The following is a 15290-nucleotide window of genomic DNA, read 5'->3' on the forward strand; positions in this document are numbered from 1 at the left end:
AGGCTGACCTTTGGCAAGGCGCCGCCGTCCTGTCCCCGTCGAGGCCACTGTAGATGGTGGCCCTTAGGTCAGTTCATCATAGGAGCCCTTCTCCTTCCATCATTCTGAATCATGCTCATCGTACTAACCTGCACCCCCTCAATCCCCCCCCCCCCCCCACCATCTTCACACAATCTGTGGCCAAAATTTTTCGTTTCATTCAGATTTTCATCAAAATATGTCGAAGATTTCTCTTTGGGTTGTTTTAAGGGGCCTGACAGCCGAGTGGACAGCGCTTCGTAATCGTAATCCTGAGGTTCCGGGTTCGATCTGAAACAAATGGGCACTTTCTTTCACCCTGATGACCCTGTTTACCTATCAGTAAATAAGTACCTGGGAGTTAGACAGCTGCTATGGGCTGCTGCTTCCTGGGGATGTGTAAGAAAAAGAAGGCTTGGTCGAGGACCGGGCCGCGGGGGACGTTATGCCCCGAAATCATCTCAAGATAACCTTAAGATTGCTGGCTAACTACTGGCATGGCTATTAAGGCCACCACAAGCGCCCTAATGACTTAACTAGCGGGTACACCTATGGCTGCCACCTGACAACCTCCTCTATATTTTGTCTAAATACATATAATATACAAAATAATAACGAATAACAACATGAAGTACACACCCCGAACAATGCTTTCTATATTATGATTGATTAATGATATCTGTAACACATTTATTTTTTGCACACTGGTAATCAACGTGACCCTTGCCAGGCGGCGGCTGGTCGACAACTGAGCCACACGTTAAGAAGTGGGACTCCCAGACGCGCCACTCACCCTTACTTCACTATAATATCTAAACTGTCAACCTCTAATACAGTTAAGCATCTGACCACCAGAGGCGCTAATGTTCCCCTGTTATTACGCCATCCATATAATAATTGCTCTCATTATTCATTGTTGCAACGTTTCATGCCCGAAACGCTTTGCGTAATAGTGGCTTTAGGCATTGTATGTACTAGCCCTATCTATAAATCCATCACTCTTTGTAAAATCTCTTGTATGTATGTACCTTACCTAAATAAACATTTGATTTGATTTGAAATACATTCATGTTCTGTAGTGACAGTGTCAGACCTCGAAGGAAGAATTGAAACACCCTTCTGAAGATGTATTATTAAATACGAAAATACTTAAAGAAATTCCTGTTTCAATTCTTCCTTCGTAGTCTGTCACTCACACTTTCATCACGTGTTAATTGTGGTGATTTACACGCAGATTTTGTAGTGTATATACGACAACTTCAGGAAAGTAATGAGTAGCGGATTTAGTCTAAACAATAATATATGCGTTTTGTTTTTAGTGCCAAATTATCTGGCAAATATACATTTGGAGATGAAGCTCAATCCTTCCTGTAGCCCAATCTTTCCTGTAGCCCAATCCTTCTTGTAGCCCAATCCTTCCTGTAGACCAATCCTTCATGTAGCTCAATCCTTCCTGTAGACCAATCCTTCCTGTAGACCAATCCTTCCTGTAGCTCAATCCTTCCTGTAGCCCAATCTTTCCTGTAGCCCAATCCTTCTTGTAGACCAATCCTTCCTGTAGCCCAATCCTTCCTGTAGCCCAATCCTTCCTTCCAAATCCGATTTGTAATATAATATTATTGGAGGTGTTGTGGTTTCTGTTCTAGGTTCAGGATTGTACCTGGTCCAGGTGTCATCTTATGTGGCGTTTATTTCTTTGTTGCTATATCCATTGTTCACCAACACTTCAGTTAACTTTCAAACTCCGTACTCACGTTGCTCCATTCTGAGCAGTGGGTAAGGGCTCGACGAATCTAAGTGTTTAGAACACTGGCTTTGTGTCTTTGGGAGCACTCACTCCTACTGTTTAGGCTTAATCCTATGTTTGTAGGCTTAGTATATACGCTACTGCTTAGAGATGCTCCTGTTAAATTGTGTGTTTATTTGTCTACTTATACTGAATCCTTTTAAAGTGTGTCCTTATCTGTCATTTGCATCAAACTTCATCCCTCCCACTTACCTGTTTGGTAGTGAGTTCTGCTAATCGTGGATTGCTGTTACGTAGCTCATTTAGCTTCATAATAGTTGGATGGCTGAAATAAAAAGGCTTCAATTAAACAGAGCAGAAATTTATGAGAATGATGTTCAAAAATACCAAATAGTTATTATTTTATCTGTAGAAAACGATGTCTTACAGACAGGGTAAAAAAAAAAATGAATGTAATGAAACATCATTTACTTGGCAAAGAGCCAGAGGCTCCCTGGAGCTATCCAGGCTGATATGGATGTACTAGATTTTGGCATCAGTCAGTGTGAATGGAGTTCTACTGAATTACAATCTCTCAGCAAATGAACTTTTTTTCACCCTCATTGTTTGCTGTGATCGCCAACATGGTATTTAGAAAAAGTTGATCTGCTGCTGACCTCTTGCTAAATCTCTCCATTAAGTGACATTAGACACTGGATGAATCATAGATCAGCAGTGTTGTTGATCTAAATATAGCAGGTGCATCTGAGTGGGTCTGGATTAGTAGGAAAGCATCACGCACTAGCCCCAGTCACCATTCTGCAATATAAAAAAAATCCCCCATGCTTTCCACATCACTTTTTTATAACCAACATATGCCAAGTTCTGAAAGCGGCGTTTGGTCACATTTGTCCCAATCCCCACTACAGTTTTCAAAATATCCCAAACATCTCAATTTTGAGGCCTGAGCCATATTTTCGAGCCAAATTCTGGCTCTCTGCACGTATTCGCAGTTTTAAATTACGACTTTTTTATACACAACATATGCCAAGTCTTGATAGCGGCAGTGAGTCACATTTTGCACAAACTCCCCTGCAGCTTTCAAAATATCCGAAATATTCCAATTTCGAGGCCTGAGCCATATTTTGGAGCCAAATTCTGGCTCTCTGCACGTATTCGCAGTTTTAAATTACGACTTTTTTATACCCAACATATGCGATGTACTGAAAGCGGCGTTTGGTGACATTTGACCCAAACCTCCCTGCAGTTTTCAAAATATCCTAAACATCCCAATTTCGAGGCCTGAGCCGTATTTTCGAGCCAAATTCTGGCTCTATGCACGTATACGCAGTTTGAAATTACGACTATTTTATACCCAACATATGCCAAGTATTGAAAGCGCCGTTTGGACACGTATGTCCGAAACCCCCCTGCAGTTTTCAAAATATCCGAAACATCCCAATTTCGAGGCCTGAGCTATATTTTGGAGCCAAATTCTCGCTCTCTGCACGTATTCGCAGTTTGAAATAACGACTTTATATACCCAACACATTCCAAGTACTGAAAGCGGTGTTTGGTCACATTTGTCCCAAACCTCCCTGCAGTTTTCAAAATATCTCAAATATCCTAATTTCGAGGCCTGAGCCATATTATAGAGCCAAATTCTGGATCTCTGCACGTATTCACAGTTTGAAATTACGACTTTTTATACCCAACATATGCCAAGTACTGAAAGCGGCGTTTGGTTACATCTGTCACAAACCTCCCTACAGTTTACAAAATATCCCAAACATCCCAATTTCGAGGCCTGAGCCATATTTTGGAGCCAAATACAAGCTCTTTGCACGTATTCGCAGTTTGAAATTACGACTTTTTATACCCAACATATGGCAAGTACTGAAAGCGGCGTTTGGTTACATCTGTCCCAAACTCCCCTGCAGTTTTCAAAATATCCCAAACATCCCAATTTCGAGGCCTGAGCCGTATTTTGGAGCCAAATTCTGGCTCTATGCACGTATTCGCAGTTTGAAATTACGACTTTTTATACCCAACATATACCAAGTACTGAAAGCGGCATTTGGTCACATTTGTCCCAAACCTCCCAGCAGTTTTCAAAATATCCCAAACATCCCAATTTCGAGGCCTGAGCCATATTTTGGAGCCAAATTCTGGCTCTATGCACGTATTCGCAGATTGAAATTACGACTTTTTTATACCCAACATATACCAAGTACTGAAAGCGGCGTTTGGTCACATTTGTCTCAATCCTTCTTGCAGTTTTCAAAATATCCCAAACATCCCAATTTCGAGGCCTGAGCCATATTTTGGAGCCAAATTCTGGCTCTCTGCACGTATTCGTAGTTTGAAATTGCGACTTTTTTATACCCAACATATGCCAATTACTGAAAGCGGCGTTTGGTGACATTTGTCCCATACCCTCCTGCAGTTTTCAAAATATCCTAAACATCCCAATTTCGAGGCCTGAGCCGTACTTTGGAGCCAAATTCTGGCTCTATGCACGTATACGCAGTTTGAAATTACGACTTTTTTATACCCAACATATGCCAAGTACTGAAAGCGGCAGTGAGTCACATTTCGCACAAACTCCCCTGCAGTTTTCGATATATCCCAAATATCCCAATTTCGAGGCTTGAGCAATATTTTGGAGCGAAATTCTGGCTCTCTGCACGTATTCGCAGTTTGAAATTACGACTTTTTTATACCCAACATATGCCAAGTACTGAAAGCGGCGTTTGGTCACATTTGTCCCAAACCCCCCCTGCAGTTTTCAAAATATCCCAAACATCCCAATTTCGAGGCCTTAGCCATATTTTGGAGCCAACTTCTGGCTCTCTGCACGTATTCGCGGTTTGAAATTACGACTTTTTTATAGCCAACATGTGCCTAGTAATGAAAGTGGCGTTTGGTCACATATATCCCAAACCCCCCAGCAGTTTTCAAAATATCCCAAACATCACAATTTCGAGGCCTGAGCCATATTTTGGAGCCAAATTCTGGCTCTCTGCACGTATTCGCAGTTTGAAATTACGACTTTTTATACCCAACAAATGCCAAGTTCTGTAAGCAGCGTTTGGTCATATTTGTCCCAAACTCCCCTGCAGTTTTCAAAATATCCCAAACTACCCAATTTCGAGGACTGAGCAATATTTTGGAGCCAAATTCTGGCTCTATGCACGTATTCGCAGTTTGAAATTACGACTTTTTATACCCAGCATATGCCAAGTCTTGATAGCGGCAGTGAGTCACATTTTGCACAAACTCCCCTGCAGTTTTGGAAACATCCCAAATATCCCAATTTCGAGGCCTGAGCTATATTTTGGAGCCAAATTCTGGCTCGCTGCACGTATTCGACGTTTGAAATTACGACTTTTTTATAGCCAACATGTGCCTAGTAATGAAAGCGGCGTTTGGTCACATATATCCCAAACCCCCCTGCAGTTTTCAAAATATCCCAAACATCCCAATTTCGAGGCCTGAGCCATATTTTGGAGCCAAATTCTCGCTCTCTGCACGTATTCGCATTTTGAAATTACGAATCTATATACCCAACATATGCCAAGTACTGAAAGCGGCGTTTGGTCACATTTGTCCCAAACCTCCCTGCAGTTTTCAAAATATCCCAAATATCCTAATTTCGAGGCCTGAGCCATATTATAGAGCCAAATTCTGGCTCTCTGCACGTATTCGCAGTTTGAAATTACGACTTTTTTTACCCAACATATGCCAAGTACTGAAAGCGGCGTTTGGTTACATCTGTCCCAAACCCAGCTGCAGTTTTCAAAATATCCCAAACATCCCAATTTCAAGGCCTGAGCCGTATTTTGGAGCCAAATTATGGCTAATGCACATATTCGCAGTTTGAAATTACGACATTTTATACCCAACATATGCCAAGACCTGAAAGCGGCAGTGAGTCAGATTTTGCACAAACTCCCTTGCAGTTTTCAAAATATCCCAAATATTCCAATTTCTAGGCCTGAGCCATATTTTGGAGCCAAATTCTGGCTCTCTGCACGTATTCGCAGTTTCAAATTACGACTTTTTTATACCCAACATATACCAAGTACTGAAAGCGGCGTTTGGTCACATTTGTCTCAATCCTTCTTGCAGTTTTCAAAATATCCCAAACATCCCAATTTCGAGGCCTGAGCCATATTTTGGAGCCGAATTCTGGCTCTCTGCACGTATTCGTAGTTTGAAATTGCGACTTTTTTATACCCAACATATGCAAAGTACTGAAAGTGGCATTTGGTGACATTTGTCCCATACCCTCCTGCAGTTTTCAAAATATCCTAAACATCCCAATTTCGAGGCCTGAGCCGTATTTTGGAGCCAAATTCTGGCTCTATGCACGTATACGCAGTTTGAAATTACGACTTTTTATACCCAGCATATGCCAAGTCCTGATAGCGGCAGTGAGTCACATTTTGCACAAACTCCCCTGCAGTTTTGGAAACATCCCAAATATCCCAATTTCGAGGCCTGAGCTATATTTTGGAGCCAAATTCTGGCTCTCTGCACGTATTCTCAGTTTGAAATTACGACTTTTTTATACCCAACATATGCGAAGTACTGAAAGCGGCGTTTGGTGACATTTGTCCCAAACCCCACTGCAATTTTCAAAATATCCTAAACATCCCAATTTAGAGGCGTGAGCCGTATTTTGGAGCCAAATTCTGGCTCTATGCACGTATACACAGTTTGAAATAACGACTTTTTATTCCCAACACATGCCAAGTCCTGATAGCGGCAGTGAGTCACATTTTGGACAAACTCCACTGCAGTTTTCGAAATATCCCTAATATCCCAATTTCGAGGCCTGAGCTATATTTTGGAGCCAAATTCTGGCTCTCTGCACGTATTCGCCGTTTGAAATTACGACTATTTTATACCCAACATATGCCAAGTATTGAAAGCGCCGTTTGGACACGTATGTCCGAAACCCCCCTGCAGTTTTCAAAATATCCCAAACATCCCAATTTCGAGGCCTGAGCTATATTTTGGAGCCAAATTCTCGCTCTCTGCACGTATTCGCAGTTTGAAATTACGACTTTATATACCCAACACATTCCAAGTACTGAAAGCGGTGTTTGGTCACATTTGTCCCAAACCTCCCTGCAGTTTTCAAAATATCTCAAATATCCTAATTTCGAGGCCTGAGCCATATTATAGAGCCAAATTCTGGATCTCTGCACGTATTCACAGTTTGAAATTACGACTTTTTATACCCAACATATGCCAAGTACTGAAAGCGGCGTTTGGTTACATCTGTCACAAACCTCCCTACAGTTTACAAAATATCCCAAACATCCCAATTTCAAGGCCTGAGCCATATTTTGGAGCCAAATACAAGCTCTTTGCACGTATTCGCAGTTTGAAATTACGACTTTTTATACCCAACATATGGCAAGTACTGAAAGCGGCGTTTGGTTACATCTGTCCCAAACTCCCCTGCAGTTTTCAAAATATCCCAAACATCCCAATTTCGAGGCCTGAGCCGTATTTTGGAGCCAAATTCTGGCTCTATGCACGTATTCGCAGTTTGAAATTACGACTTTTTATACCCAACATATACCAAGTACTGAAAGCGGCATTTGGTCACATTTGTCCCAAACCTCCCAGCAGTTTTCAAAATATCCCAAACATCCCAATTTCGAGGCCTGAGCCATATTTTGGAGCCAAATTCTGGCTCTATGCACGTATTCGCAGATTGAAATTACGACTTTTTTATACCCAACATATACCAAGTACTGAAAGCGGCGTTTGGTCACATTTGTCTCAATCCTTCTTGCAGTTTTCAAAATATCCCAAACATCCCAATTTCGAGGCCTGAGCCATATTTTGGAGCCAAATTCTGGCTCTCTGCACGTATTCGTAGTTTGAAATTGCGACTTTTTTATACCCAACATATGCCAATTACTGAAAGCGGCGTTTGGTGACATTTGTCCCATACCCTCCAGCAGTTTTCAAAATATCCTAAACATCCCAATTTCGAGGCCTGAGCCGTACTTTGGAGCCAAATTCTGGCTCTATGCACGTATACGCAGTTTGAAATTACGACTTTTTTATACCCAACATATGCCAAGTACTGAAAGCGGCAGTGAGTCACATTTCGCACAAACTCCCCTGCAGTTTTCGAAATATCCCAAATATCCCAATTTCGAGGCTTGAGCAATATTTTGGAGCGAAATTCTGGCTCTCTGCACGTATTCGCAGTTTGAAATTACGACTTTTTTATACCCAACATATGCCAAGTACTGAAAGCGGCGTTTGGTCACATTTGTCCCAAACCCCCCCTGCAGTTTTCAAAATATCCCAAACATCCCAATTTCGAGGCCTTAGCCATATTTTGGAGTCAACTTCTGGCTCTCTGCACGTATTCGCGGTTTGAAATTACGACTTTTTTATAGCCAACATGTGCCTAGTAATGAAAGTGGCGTTTGGTCACATATATCCCAAACCCCCCAGCAGTTTTCAAAATATCCCAAACATCACAATTTCGAGGCCTGAGCCATATTTTGGAGCCAAATTCTGGCTCTCTGCACGTATTCGCAGTTTGAAATTACGACTTTTTATACCCAACAAATGCCAAGTTCTGTAAGCAGCGTTTGGTCATATTTGTCCCAAACTCCCCAGCAGTTTTCAAAATATCCCAAACTACCCAATTTCGAGGACTGAGCAATATTTTGGAGCCAAATTCTGGCTCTATGCACGTATTCGCAGTTTGATATTACGATTTTTATACCCAACATATGCCAAGTACTGAAAGCGCCAGTGAGTCACATTTTGCACAAATTCCCCTGCAGTTTTCGAAATTCCCCAAAAATCCCAATTTCGAGGCATGAGCCATATTTTGGAGCCAAACTCAGGCTCTCTGCACGTATTCGCAGTTTGAAATTACGACTTTTTTATACCCAATATATGCCAAGTACTGAAAGCGGCAGTGAGTCACATTTCGCACAAACTCCCCTGCAGTTTTCGAAATTCCCCAAAAATCCCAATTTCGAGGCCTGAGCTATATTTTGGAGCCAAATTCTGGCTCTCTGCACGTATTCGCCGTTTGAAATTACGACTATTTTATACCCAACATATGCCAAGTAATGAAAGCGCCGTTTGGTCACATATGTCCGAAACCCCCTTGCAGTTTTCAAAATATCCCAAACATCCCAATTTCGAGGCCAGAGCCATATTTTGGACCCAAATTTTGGCTCTCTGCACGTATTCGCCGTTTGAAATTACGATTTTTTATAGCCAACATGTGCCTAGTAATGAAAACGGCGTTTGGTCACATACATCCCAAACCCCCCTGCAGTTTTCAAAATATCCCAAACATCCCAATTTCGAGGCCTGAGCCATATTTTGGAGCCAAATTCTGGCTCTCTGCACGTATTCTCAGTTTGAAATTACGACTTTTTTATACCCAACATATGTGAAGTACTGAAAGAAGCGTTTGGTGACATTTGTGACAAACCCCCCTGCAGTTTTCAAAATATCCTAAACATCCCAATTTCGAGGCCTGAGCCGTATTTTGGAACCAAATTCTGGCTCTATGCACGTATACACAGTTTGAAATAACGACTTTTTCCACCCAACATATGCCAAGTCTTGATAGCGGCAGTGAGTCACATTTTGCACAAACTCCCCTGCAGTTTTCGAAATATCCCAAATATCCCAATTTCGAGGCCTGAGCTATATTTTGGAGCCAAATTCTGGCTCTCTGCACGTATTCGCCGTTTGATATTACTTCTTTTTTATACCCAACATATGCCAAGTAATGAAAGCGGCGTTTGGTCACATATGTCCCAAACCCCCCCTGCAGTTTTCAAAATATCCAAAACATCCCAATTTCGAGGCCTGAGCCATATTTTGTAGCCAAATTTTGGCTCTCTGCACGTATTCGCACTTTGAAATTACGACTTTTTATACCTAACATATGCAAAGTTCTGAAAGTGCGTTTGGTCATATTTTTCCCAAACCCCCCTGCAGTTTTCAAAATATCCCAAACATCCCAATTTTGAGGCCTGAGCCGTATTTTGGAGAAAAATTCTGGCTCTATGCACGTATTCGCAGTTTGAAATTACGACTTTTTATACCCAACATATGCCAAGTCCTGAAAGCGGCAGTGAGTGACATTTTGCACAAACTCCCCTGCAGTTTTCAAAATATCCCAAACATCCCAATTTCGAGGCCTGAGCCATATTTTGTAGCCAAATTTTGGCTCTCTGCACGTATTCGCACTTTGAAATTACGACTTTTTATACCTAACATATACCAAGTACTGAAAGCGGCATTTGGTCACATTTGTCCCAAACCTCCCAGCAGTTTTCAAAATATCCCAAACATCCCAATTTCGAGGACTGATCCATGTTTTGGAGCCAAATTCTGGTCTCTGCACCTATTCGCAGTTTGAAATTACGACTTTTTTATACCCAACATATACCAAGTACTGAAAGCTGCATTTGGTCATATTTGTCTCAATCCTTCTTGCAGTTTTCAAAATATCTCAAACATCCCAATTTCGAGGCCTGAGCCATATTTTGGAGCCAAATTCTGGCTCTCTGTACGTATTCGTAGTTTTAAATTGCGACTTTTTTATACCCAACATATGCCAAGTACTGAAATCGGCGTTTTGTCAAATTTGTCCCAATTCCCCCTGCAGTTTTCAAAATATCCCAAACATCTCAATTTCGAGGCCTGAGCCATATTTTGGAGCCAAATTCTGGCTCTCTGAACGAATTCGTATTTTGAAATTACGACTTTTTTATACCCAACATATGCGAAGTACTGAAATGTTTGGTGACATTTGTCCCAAACCCCCCTGCAGTTTTCAAAATATCCTAAACATCCCAATTTCGAGGCCTGAGCCATATTTTGGAGCCAAATTCTGGCTCTCTGAACGAATTCGTATTTTGAAATTACGACTTTTTTATACCCAACATATGCGAAGTACTGAAATGTTTGGTGACATTTGTCCCAAACCCCCCTGCAATTTTCAAAATATCCTAAACATCCCAATTTCGAGGCCTGAGTCGTATTTTGGAGCCAAATTCTGGCTCTATGCACGTATACACAGTTTGAAATTATGACTTTTTATACCCAGCATATGCCAAGTCCTGATAGCGGCAGTGAGTCACATTTTGCACAAACTCCCCTGCAGTTTTCAAAATATCAGAAATATCCTAATTTCGAGGCCTGAGCCATATTTTGGAGCCAAATTCTCGCTCTCAGCACGTATTCGCATTTTGAAATTACGACTTTATATACCCAACATATGCCAAGTACTGAAAGGGGCGTTCTGTCACATTTGTCCCAAACCTCCCTGCAGTTTACAAAATATCCCAAACATCCCAATTTTGAGGCCTGAGCCATATTTTGGAGCCAAATTCAAGCTCTTTGCACGTATTCACAGTTTGAAATTACGACTTTTTATACCCAACATATGCCAAGTACTGAAAGCGGCGTTTGGTTACATCTGTCCCAAACCCCCCATCAGTTTTCAAAATATCCCAAACATCCCAATTTCGAGGCTTGAGCCATATTTTGGAGCCAAATTCTGGCTCTCTGAACGTATTCGCACTTTGAATTTACGACTTTTTATACCCAACATATGCAAAGTTCTGAAAGCGGCGTTTGGTCATATTTGTCGCAAACCCCCCTGCAGTTTTCAAAATATCCCAAACATCCCAATTTCGAGGCCTGAGCCAAATTTTGGAGCCAAATTCTAACTAATGCACATATTCGCAGTTTGAAATTACGACTTTTATACCCAACATATGCCAAGTCCTGAAAGCGGCAGTGAGTCACATTTTGCACAAACTCTCTTGCAGTTTTCAAAATATCCCAAATATTCCAATTTCTAGGCCTGAGCCATATTTTGGAGCCAAATTCTGGCTCTCTGCACGTATTCGCAGTTTGAAATTACGACTTTATATACCCAACATATTCCAAGTACTGAAAGCGGCATTTGGTCACATTTGTCCCAAACCTCCCTGCAGTTTTCAAAATATCCCAAACATCCCAATTTCGAGGCCTGAGCCATATTTTGGAGCCAAATTCTGGCTCTCTGCACGTATTCGCATTTTTAAATTACGACTTTTTTATAACCAACATATGCGAAGTACTGAGAGCGGCGTTTGTGAACATTTGTCCCAAACCCCCCTGCAGTTTTCAAAATATCCCAAACAACCCAATTTCGAGGTCTGAGCCATATTTTAGAGTCAAATTCTTGCTCCATGCAAGTATTCGCGGTTTGAAATTACGACATTTTATACCCAACATATGCCAAGTCTTGAAAGCGGCAGTGAGTCACATTTCCAACAAACTCCCCTGCAGTTTTCGAAATATCCCAAATATCCCAATTTTGAGGCCTGAGCCATATTTTGGAGCCAAATTCTGGCTCTCTGCACGTATTCGCAGTTTGAAATTACGACTTTTTATACCCAACATATGCCAAGTACTGAAAGCGGCAGTGAGTCACATTTTGCTCAAACTCCCCTGCAGTTTTCAAAATTTCCCTAACATCCCACTTTCAAGGCCTGAGCCATATTTTGGAGCCAAATTCAAGCTCTCTGCACGTATTCGCAGTTTGAAATTACGACTTTTTATACCCAACATATGCCAAGTTCTGTAAGCGGCGTTTGGTCATATTTGTCCCAAACCCCCCTACAGTTTTCGAAATACCCCAAACATCCCAATTTCGAGGCGTGAGCTATATTTTGGAGCCAAACTCAGGCTCTCTGCACGTATTCGCAGTTTGAATTTACGACTTTTAATTTATACCCAACATATGCCAAGTACTGAAAGCGGCAGTGAGTCACATTTCGCACAAACTCCCCTGCAGTTTTCGAAATATCCCAAATATCCCAATTTCGAGGCTTGAGCAATATTTTGGAGCCAAATTCTGGCTCTCTGTACGTATTCGCAGTTTGAAATTACGAATTTTTTATACCCAACAAATGCCAAGTACTGAAAGCGGCGTTTGGTCACATTTGTCCCAAACCCCCCCCCCCTTTAGTTTTCAAAATATCCCTAACATCCCAATTTCGAGGCCTTAGCCATATTTTGGAGCCAAATTCTGGCTCTCTGCACGTATTCGCAGTTTGAAATTACGACTTTTTATACCCAACATATGACAAGTACTGAAAGCGGCAGTGAGTCATATTTTGCTCAAACTCGCCTGCAGTTTTCAAAATATCCCTAACATCCCACTTTCATGGCCTGAGCCATATTTTGGAGCCAAATTCAAGCTCTCTGCACGTATTCGCAGTTTGAAATTATGACTTTTTATACCCAACATATGCCAAGTTCTGTAAGCAGCGTTTGGTCATATTTGTCCCAAACCCCCCTGCAGTTTTCAAAATATCCCAAACATCATAATAACGAGGCCTGAGCCATATTTTGGAGCCAAGTTCTGGCTCTCTGCACGTATTCGCAGTTTGAAATTACAACTGTTTTTTACCCAACATTTACCAAGTACTGAAAGCGGCGTTTGGTCAAAATTGTCCCAAACCCACCTGCAGTTTTCAAAATATCCCAAACATCCCAATTTCGAGGCCTGAGCCATATTTTGAAACCAAATTCTGTCTCAATTCACGTATTCGCGGTTTGAAATTACGATATTTTATACCCAACATATGCCAAGTCCTGAAAGCGGCAGTGAGTCACATTTCGCACAAACTCCTCTGCAGTTTTCAAACTATCCCAAACATCCCAATTTCGAGGCCTTAGCCATATTTTGGGACCAAATTCTGGCTCTATGCACGTATTCGCGGTTTGAAATTACGACATTTTATACCCAACATATGCCAAGTCCTGAAAGCGGCAGTGAGTCACATTTCGCACAAACTCCCCTGCAGTTTTCAAAATATCCCAAACATCATAATTTCGAGGACTGAGCCATATTTTGGAGCCAAATTCTGACTCTTTGCACGTATTCGCAGTTTGAAATTACGACTTTTTTTTTACCCAACATATACCAAGTACTGAAAGCAGTGTTTGGTCACATTTGTCCCAAACCCCCCTGCAGTTTTCGAAATATCCCAAATATCCCAATTTCGAGGCCTGAGCCATATTTTGGAGCCAAATTCTGGCTCTCTGCACGCATTCGCAGTTTGAAATTACGAATTTTTATACCCAACATATGCCAAGTACTGAAAGCGGCAGTGAGTCACATTTTGCTCAAACTCCCCTGCAGTTTTCAAAAAATCCCAAACATCCCACTTTCATGGCCTGAGCCATATTTTGGAGCCAAATTCAAGCTCTCTGCACGTATTCGCAGTTTGAAATTATGAATTTTTATACCCAACATATGCCAAGTTCTGTAAGCAGCGTTTGGTCATATTTGTCCCAAACCCCCCTGCAGTTTTCAAAATATCCCAAACATCCCAATTTCGAGGACTGAGCAATATTTTGGAGCCAAATTCTGGCTCTATGCACGTATTCGCGGGTTGAAATTACGACATTTTATACCCAACATATGCCAAGTCCTGAAAGCGGCAGTGAGTCACATTTCGCACAAACTCCCCTGCAGTTTTCGTAATATCCCAAATATCCCAATTTCGAGGCCTGAGCCATATTTTGGAGCCAAATTCAGGCTCTCTGCACGTATTCGCAGTTTGAAATTACGACTTTTTTATACCCAACATATGCCAAGTACTGAAAGCGGCGTTTGGTCACATTTGTCCCAAACCCCCCCTGCAGTTTTCAAAATATCCCAAACATCCCAATTTCGAGGCCTTAGCCATATTTTGGAGCCAAATTCTGGCTCCATGCACGTATTCGCGGTTTGAAATTACGACATTTTATACCCAACATATGCCAAGTCCTAAAAGCGGCAGTGAGTCACATTTCCTACAAACTCCCCTGCAGTTTTCAAAATATCCTAAATATTCCAATTTTGAGGCCTGAGTCATATTTTGGAGCCAGATTCTGGCTCTCTGCACGTATTCGCAGTTTGAAATTACGACTTTTTATACCAAACATATGCCAAGTACTGAAAGCGGCAGTGAGTCACATTTTGCTCAAACTCCCCTGCAGTTTTCAAAATATCCCAAACATCCCACTTTCATGGCCTGAGCCATATTTTGGAGCCAAATTCAAGCTCTCTGCACGTATTCGCAGTTTGAAATTACGAATTTTTTATACCCAACATATGCCAAGTGTTGGAAGCGGCGTTTGGTTATATTTGTCCCAAACCTCCCTGCAGTTTTCAAAATATCCCCAACATCACAATGTCGAGGCCTGAGCCATATTTTGGAGATAAATTCTGGCTCTCTGCAAGTATTCGCAGTTTGATTTTACGATTTTTATACCCAACATATGACAAGTACTGAAAGCGGCAGTGAGTCACATTTCGCACAAACTCCCCTGCAGTTTTCGAAATATCCCAAATATACCAATTTCGAGGCGTGAGCCATATTTTGGAGCCAAACTCAGGCTCTCTGCACGTATTTCCAGTTTGAAATTACGACTTTTTTATACCCAACATATGCCAAGTACTGAAAGCAGCAGTGAGTCACATTTTGCA

The 15290-nt window shown here is 41.6% G+C and overlaps 1 protein-coding gene across 4 annotated transcripts in view; it reads right to left on the reverse strand.

The window, feature by feature from the left end:
- LOC138361038 (beta-lactamase-like protein 2 homolog) overlaps nt 1-15290 on the reverse strand; it is a 430568-nt gene that overhangs the window by 179535 nt on the left and 235743 nt on the right. Inside the window, exon 1 of one of the 4 annotated variants that reach the window (XM_069320506.1) lies at nt 658-709. The exons of 1 other annotated variant lie outside the window; for it this stretch is intronic. The gene's annotated coding sequence lies outside the window, so the exon portion shown is untranslated. Of the gene's footprint in view, nt 1-657; nt 710-15290 lie in introns of those variants that run through there. 2 more of the 4 variants (XM_069320503.1, XM_069320509.1) reach the window with 2 other exon arrangements.

Source organism: Procambarus clarkii, unplaced genomic scaffold (genome assembly GCF_040958095.1).
Source record: "Procambarus clarkii isolate CNS0578487 unplaced genomic scaffold, FALCON_Pclarkii_2.0 HiC_scaffold_153, whole genome shotgun sequence".
In the NCBI taxonomy this organism is placed as follows: domain Eukaryota; kingdom Metazoa; phylum Arthropoda; class Malacostraca; order Decapoda; family Cambaridae; genus Procambarus; species Procambarus clarkii.